At 35.3% G+C, this 8,569-nt stretch overlaps 1 pseudogene; it reads left to right on the forward strand.

Moving 5' to 3' along the window:
• Nucleotides 1-1,111: 1,111 nt before the first annotated feature.
• On the forward strand, nucleotides 1,112-2,191 carry LOC127546657 (G-rich sequence factor 1-like; annotated as a pseudogene).
• The last annotated feature ends 6,378 nt before the right edge of the window (nucleotides 2,192-8,569 follow it).

Consider the following 8,569-nt stretch of genomic DNA (forward strand, 5'->3'; position numbering starts at 1 on the left):
TGCCATGCTCTTTCAATGGTGAGCACAATCAGCAACAGAACCACCTGATATTTCTTGGGTCTTCTTCGTTTCAAGGGTCTGCTCTGTCTCTCTGTGACGGACAACGTGAATCGACTCGTTGGCACCCATCTGATTCCTTCTCCACCTGTAGAGATATAAGCAAACCCTCTCCCCCAAGCAGTTAGCCTATCTGGTCCCTTCCATTCACCACTTTCTGGGTCTTTCCACATCACCTGGTCATTATCTAAAGATAGTGGAGCTACTTGCACTGGACACTGCCCTTCCGGTGGGTTATAAAACCTGTCTGCCGGAGCCAGTGCATCTTTGTCAAAAATCAAGAAGTTAATAATATAAAGGGTTAGATTTAGTAGTTCTCTAGGGTTACCTGTGGCTCCCCCTTTCTTTTGTTTTTGGAGCAGCGTCTTAATGGCTTTGTTTCTCCTCTCTACTATTGCCTGTCCTTGAAGATTAAAGGGTATATCAGTGGTGTGTAAAATCTTATACTGTGCACAAAAGTATGCAAAATGTTTGGAGGTATATGCAGACCATTGTCTGTTTTTTTGGTTGTGGCACATCCATAATGGTAAATGCTTGTGTGAGGAATTCAGTGACCACTCGGGCTATCTCTTTTGCTGCTGGTATTGCAAAAGTGAATCCTGAAAAGGTGTCTACCACAACATGGATAAAAGACAGATGACCGAAAGATTTATAATGGGTCACATCCATTTGCCAGATTTCATTGGGTCTCAAACCACGAGGGTTCTTCCCTGGAGGCAGTGTAGGAGCATGGAAAGGAAGGCAAGCTGTACAGCTTTTTACTATGCTCCTAGCTTCCTCTTTTGTTATCCCAAATTGTAAACCCAAAGCCTGAGCAGCTTGATGGTATTTAGAATGGAATTCCTGGGCCTCCTGAAATACTGGCTAACATAGTTAAAAGGCTATCTGCCTTTGAATTCCCATCAAAAATAGGACCTGGAAGTCCACTATGTGAGTGGATATGCAAGATATAAATCTTTCCTGGATGCTTTCTCACTTGCTCCTGAAGTTCCTTAAAGAGCTGGTATATATTAGAAGCTGCAAATTTTATTTGGGCTATGGCAATTCTTTGTACCACACCTACTGAAATCTGGAAGACCTCCCATCACTCTCTGAGTATGACCTGGCTTCATCCAAGTTAGGAGAGGAGGAGGATGACGTATATCTCATTCGCACTCAAGGATTGCCTTGGTCCTGCACTGTGGAAGATGTGTTTAAATTTTCCTCTGACTGTAGAATCTGAAATTGTGAGCATGGAATCCATTTCCTCTTAAATAGAGATGGGAAATGCGGGGGAGATGCATTAGTTGAACTGGAGTTGGAACAGGATGTAAAGAAGGCCTTAGAAAAACACCACCTATGCATGCGTCAGCGCTATGTAGAAGTTTATGAAATAAACAATGAAGATGTGGATGCCTTAATGAAGAGCCTGTAGGCTAAGTCAAACCCTGTGGCTAATGATGGCGTGGTTTGCCTGAGAGGACTTTCTTACAGCTGCAATGAGAAGGACATTGTGGATTTCTTTGCAGGTCTGAATATAGTTGACATAACATTTGTCATGGACCACCGAGGGAGAAGGAAAATGGGGGAAGCTTATGAGCAGTTTGAAGAACCAGAAATGGCCAACCAAGCTCTGTTGAAACACAAGGAAGAAATTGGGAACCAGTACATAGAAATCTTCCCAAGCAGAAGAAATGAAGTCTGAACCCATGTTGGGTCTCACAAAGGGAAGAAGGCAATGCCTTCTATGGCCAAGTACGGGACTGAACCAGAATTGAACTTTGAAGAACATTATGGGAGTGAGGAACTTCGACCTATCACAACCTTTGAAAGTGAAAAGGAAATGGAATTACCCAAGGAGGCACCTGAGAAGACTCCTGAAGCTGCTGATTTTGGAACCCTGCCTTCATTGCATTTTGTTCACATGAGAGGACTGCCTTTCCAAGCCAATGCACAAGACATTGTAAGTTTTTTTGCTCCATTGAAGCCTGTTCATATCACCATGGAATACAGCCCAAGTAGGAAAGCCACAAGTGAAGCTGATGTGCACTTCAACACTCATGCAGATGCCATAGCAGCGATGAGCAAGGATCGATCCCACATGCAGCATAGGTATATTGAGCTGTTCCTGAATTCTTGTCCAAAAGGCCCTTGATCTTCTATCAGCTTAAGCATGCTTTCTATAGCGCCACTCCTCGGTAGGGCTGGGGGTGGGGGATGGAGAATCTTTAGGTAGGATCTGTCCCATTTCAGCCAAAAAAGGTTACTAGTTTAGTCTATCATACTCACCTAAGTTCCTGGTCACTGGAGACTTTTTCAGTGAAAGTAGGATCCTTGATTCCCATGCTTCAGCACCAAATGTGATGACCGCATATTTAAAATCAGCCAGAGTCAGGAATTCAGGTTAAGGGAAAAATCTTCAATGTTTATTCTCAGTAGAGGCGAGGGGGGATTGCAATAGCAATATGGGCAAGAAGGATTGCAATAGCAATATGGGCAGCTGCGACAGGAAGCCAGCTAGCAGAGGGGGATCAGAGATGAAGGGCCATTGAGATAGCAATGAGAGCAGCTGTGTCAAGATAATAGCCAGCAGTCTCTCTTTCCACTTCCCTTTCCACTCCCTTGCCTCCACCCACCAAAAAATGTCATTTCCTATACAACACATCAGGACTTGCACAAAGAGTAGGCGGGGGCCATTTTTTCTCCAAGCATATATATTAATAGAGTATGGTCCAATTACTATTTAGCCTCACGTGCTTGGGACCTCAGTGCATCAACTCAAGCCTCAACCCATTACAACCGTTAGAGGAGAATATTGAAATAAAAATTTTTTAAAAGTTTCTTCTACTTCAAAAAGCATTGTTAAATGGTTCCATTCCCAGAAAGAATTTATAGAAAAACTCAAAAAAGGATTTAAAAATCAAATGAGAGTCATTGAGGAAAAACTAGAAACAAAAAATATATATCATCTAAGAAAAATAAGATTATGGGGGAGAGTTAACCAACTAGAAAATGAGTCTCAAAGGTGAAAACTACTTTTTAAAAATTAGAATTGAGCAAGGGGAAGCCTGTGAAGCTATAAGAGATCAAGAAATAATAAAACAGAATATAAAGAATGAAAAAATAAAATAAAACAAAATGTGAAACATATATAAAAACAACAGATGTGTAGACATATCAAGAAGAAAAAAATATAAGAATAATTGGACTACCTGAAAGCTATGACTAAAAAAACCTTTTTTTGTAAGAAAAATAATGCAAGAAATAATCCAAGAAAATCATTCTAGAGTGCTAGAACAGGAGGGGAAAGTAGAAATAGAAAAAAATTCACAGATCACCACCTCAAAGAGATCCTTTCTGGAAAATGTACAGGAATATTATTGCCAAATTTTGAATGACCTATTTCAAAAAGAAAATTCTGCAAGAAATAAAGAAAAAAGCAATTCAAATATGCTGTAGTTACAATTATAATTGTATAGAACTTACCAGCAGCCACAATAAAAGACTTCAGGTCCTAGAATCATATATACTGGCAATCAAAAGAACTAGGCCTGCAGCCAAAAATATTAAAATTATCTATAATATTGAATGAAAAAATGGGCTGGCAGGTTTTCAGGACTTTCTTTTTTTAATTTTTATTAAAGCTTTTTTTTATTATTAAAGCTTTTTATTTATGAAACATATGCATGGGTAATTTTTCAACATTGACCCTTGCAAAATCTTCTTTTCCAAATTTTCCCCCTTCCTTTCTCCCTATCCCATAGATGGCAGGTAGTCCAATACATGTTAAATGTGTTAGTTAATATATATGTTAAATACAATCTATGTGTACATATTTATACATTTATTTTGCTGCACAAGAAAAATTGGATCAAGAAGGAAAAAAAAATCTGAGGAAAAAAAGACGAAACAAAATGCAAGCAAACAACAGAAAGAGTGAAAATGTTATGCTGTGGTCCACAATTAGTTCCCAGTCCTCTCTCTGGGTGTAGATGGCTTTCTTAATCATTGAACAATTGCAACTGGTTTGAATCATCTCATTTGTCAAAGAGAGCAATTGATCATCATCTAGTCTTGTTGTTGCAGGGCTTTTCTAACATATTTTAGTCAATGTCAAAGATCAGTTTCAAGGAACTTAACATGGACAAATTGCTTATGTTTTTTTGTTTTTTTAAACATGGAAATGCATACCATATGTTTAAAATTGACACCAACAATTAGGTAGTTCAAAAGAAAGATTGGGTCAGAGTTGAACATGATCTTACTTAAAGCAAAACTGCCTAGAAAAAGATTAAAATAGTAATAAGACATTAGAAGGAGAAGGAGGGCTTGTAGTTATGCAAACTTACATTCAGAATGTGTTAAAATGGAAACACTGCATATATACCATAAATGGCACAGCACCCTCCAAAATCTATAAAGACATAAGAGGGGAGGGATAGGTGGAAGGGAAAGCAAAAGTTGGAAGAAGATAAAGGACAGTTCCATGGATGGGGGGAGGTTAAATAATAGCAAGGGAAGTTAAGGAGCAAAATTAAAGGAGAAGAATTAGCAGTGATAGGAAAGAAGAGATAAGTCAAACTTAAATATTAAGTCAAGAAAGAAATCTACATTGTATGTCAGCCAAATTATTATTGTTTTAGATTCAGGTTTATAAATGGTTAAAAAAAACCAAAATGGTTAAAAAAGGGTGTGCATGTATGTTTTTATATATATATATTTATATATATGAATATATATATGTGGAGATCATGGAGGTATATATGTGTTACACCTCCATGAAGTGTGGAGATCATGGAGGTGTAAAATGTATGTATATATATATATAGATATATAGATATATGTTATGTATATCTATCTATCTATCTATCTATATATATCTATATCTATAGATATATATATAGATAGATAGATAGATATACATAACATATATCTCTGCTTAACTATAACCTTCTTGGGGGAGGCAGGAGGGAGAAAAGGGAGAAAAAGGAATAAAGTTTTAAAAAGCATGCAGTAGAGAACTAAAAAATTATCTACAAGGAAGCAAAGAAAAGATGGAATCTCATTAATACAATTTCTTCTACTATTATATATATCTTTTCTTGAATTGGTAATTTGTTGTTATAGATTTTGAATTCTCCCTTATGTTCTGCTGGGCACTTGACAAAATACTGTTCTGTTTTGTTTTCCTTTTCTGTTTTTCTTTTTCTATTCTTTTTTAATAAAATAAAATTTTAAAAAAGAAGAAAAGTACTTGTCACAAAAACTGCTGCATCATCTGCTGGTCATTTTTGAGAAATCATGGAGTATTGGACTGCTGAAGAAACAGAAACAAGCAATTTCCTAAATATGAAAATGGAGAAAGAAGGTGAATCTTTCACATTCAATGAGATGTTCAATATTTTGTGGTGAAATTCCCAAATTGCTTATTAAAAGGATAGTTTGTATGTATTTATAAAGTAAGTGCTTGCCAAAAACTAATCTGAGTTCATTAATAACTGAAGGGGGGCAGAGATAAACATTTAAATTATACTCCATATATGCCAGACACTATGCCAGGTGCTTTTTAACAAATATTATCTCATTTGATTCTAACAGAAATCTTTAGAGGGAGGGGCTATTCCTATCCCCATTTTACAGTTTGAGAAACTAAGGGAAAACAAATTTAAGTGACTTTCCCAGGATGTCACAAGTAGTAAGTATGTGATATCTCATTTGAAGTTAATAATGTGATATATATTCTACCTTCCTCTGATTTTTTGAACAGAAAAAGCATTTTTTCCAATCAAAAAGCATTTATTAAGCACCTGCCTTGGCAGGCACTTGGCTGAGCAAATGACTAAAGCATATATATATATATATAGACTATTTCACATTTGACACGTTGTCTTTGACAGTAGGAAAAAATATTGGTTCTGTAGTTCTTACTTCCAATACCCCTTCTAATATGTATTACATGCGAAATCATGAACAAATCATTTCTTTGGATTTCAATTCTTCTTCTGCAAATGGCAGTCTTTGAGGTCCATTATAGTTTTAAATCTGTACTCCTATAATCTTTTTGGAAAGTTCTCTAACTAGAAGCCTTTCACTTCCCTGTTGAACCTGAATTGTTTAACAAAAGTTGAGAGTTATAATGAAAGAAATTCTGGGCAAGGTCCAATTTCTAGTTCTATCTCTGTTTTTAATCTCTCAGTCTCTCTATCTGCATCTTTATCTATCTATCTCTAATCTATCTCTATCTCACAAACTGGGATCACAGCTGTCATTAAAGTGTACAGAAAAACTCCAGGAAAAATAATGAAGTTTAATACAATAAAATCACTCCAAGGAAAGAGAAAATCGGATATCCATAATAAATGATGCCACATTATGGCCTGCATTCATCATTATTAGATAAGGTCTGCTACACTTAAAGGGAAGAAATGGAACTTTCACTTTTCAAAATGCTGTACCCAGTGAAGCCAGGGAACACACAGAAAATAACAATTTTATCATCAGCATGAGTTAATATATTTTGAATGTTTGTAATGTTCACAGCACTAAACTAGGTACTCTGGAAACAAAGATGAATAACCTTTTAAGGAAGTCACATCTGAGTGGGCAAACGATCCAGTTAGAGTCAAAATCAGATCCACATCTGTGTGCAGCCTGTACTCATCAGTGCAGACTGGGACCAAATTTAAATGACATAATGGTCCTCTCTTTCTTCAGTTTCCATGTGAGTTAAGTCCAATTGCTGAAATCAAGTAGCTGAAAAAATCAATGTTTGTCCTTGATTTTTTGTTTGCAAGCACCTGCTACCCAAAGATTATCTGGAGAGCATTTCTATCACAGGACATCATGAATAAATGGGAGTCCTGTTCCATTTAGTCTGCTTGTTTAAATACTTACTTGACCTCTGGCTATGTTGTAATATATGTAAAACAGGTATTAAAATTGAATAGGAAACACCAAGCTACTGTCTTGTCTTGACTACATCTCCTTTGCTAAGCACTGAAGGAAGAGAAAGAGAAGGCTATTGTTCATCAATAACATAAGTCTTAAGGAGGGATGTTTGCTATTCATTAAGAATAAATATTAGCGCTTTTCTGCTCAAAGATCTTAACTGTTATGATGAAGCACTTCACATAATTTTTAAAATATCACAACCCACATAAAACCTAAATGGAGATATCTAATTAAATCATTCATTCACTGGCTTGGCAGCAACTTATTTCAGCACTCCAATAATGTTTCATTTAATCTGCATGGGAGTTCCTTCCAGGGATATAGATGAAAAATCCTTCCCCACCCATAAATCACCTTTTTCCTCAGTAAATTGTATTGTTATAGGTGAAAAAAAAAGCCATTTGGCATCTAAAATTTGGTGAGTTGCTTTGTTTTCTACAATCGACAAGACTCAAATTTAGATGACAAGGATACTATCCATTACTGGATGGCTATAATTATTTTTATAACATTTGCCAAATTGCACAATAATTTTTTTCCCTTTTAAATTTTTCCCTAATTTTCTTAATTTTAAATTTTGAATTTAAATAGCAAAAAAAGCATTTCTAGACATAACAAAGCTCTAAAAATCGGATTCCCTATGAAATTATGAATCTTCATTTCACCCTATTTACTTTTTTACTTTTTTTGAAGGATCTATTTAGTTTTATTGTTTTCAAAGTGTTCAGAATTTCTGTGCTTCCTTTTGGATTTGCTTCTGTTCTCTTTTGTGCTTTAAAAATGCCACAATAACCTCTTTTAAAGGGCATCACTATCAGTAACTCTCTCCATTAAAATCTCCATTCTTAATAAACTAAGAGAAATAAAGGAAAAACATCCTTATAACTAATAAGTATGATTAATCAAATTGAATCCATGCAGTGGCCATATCCAAAAAATATATGTTTCTGCACCTCATATCCATCATCTTTCTTTTAGGAGGTAGATAACATATTTCATCATGTGTCTTTTGGAATGTTGCTTATTTATTAGTTTGATGAACATCCTTAAACTGTTCAGAGAATTCTTTTTTCTACATAGCTTTTGTCTTTGTATAAATTATTCTTTTATCCTCTTTGAAAACACAAATGTTGCAAATTTCCTCTTTAAAGAAAAATTCTATTGATGTCTTTTGTTTTTACATCTCAATCTTTTTTTTTTGAACATAGAAGTCATTCTATTGAATTCAACTTTATATTAAAATGATAATTTGAAAATGATTTGCAAATATTAGCACATTGTTATTTGGTCTTTTCAGTCCTATCTGACTTTTCCTGATCCCATTTGGAGTTTTCTTGGCTAACATACTCAAGTGGTATGCTATTTCCTTCTCAAACTCATTTTATAGAAAAAAAAAAACTGAATCAAACTGGGTTAAGCAACTTTTCCAGGATGACACAATTCATAAATATCTAAGTCTGGATTTTTACTCCAGTTTTTTTTAACTATAGATTAGTGATTTATCCACTGTGTCATTTAATGCCCCTGTTACCACATTTGATCTTAACAAAACTCAGTTATAAGTGGAATTTTTACTTTCATT

Source organism: Antechinus flavipes, chromosome 2 (assembly GCF_016432865.1).
Source record: "Antechinus flavipes isolate AdamAnt ecotype Samford, QLD, Australia chromosome 2, AdamAnt_v2, whole genome shotgun sequence".
NCBI lineage: Eukaryota > Metazoa > Chordata > Mammalia > Dasyuromorphia > Dasyuridae > Antechinus > Antechinus flavipes.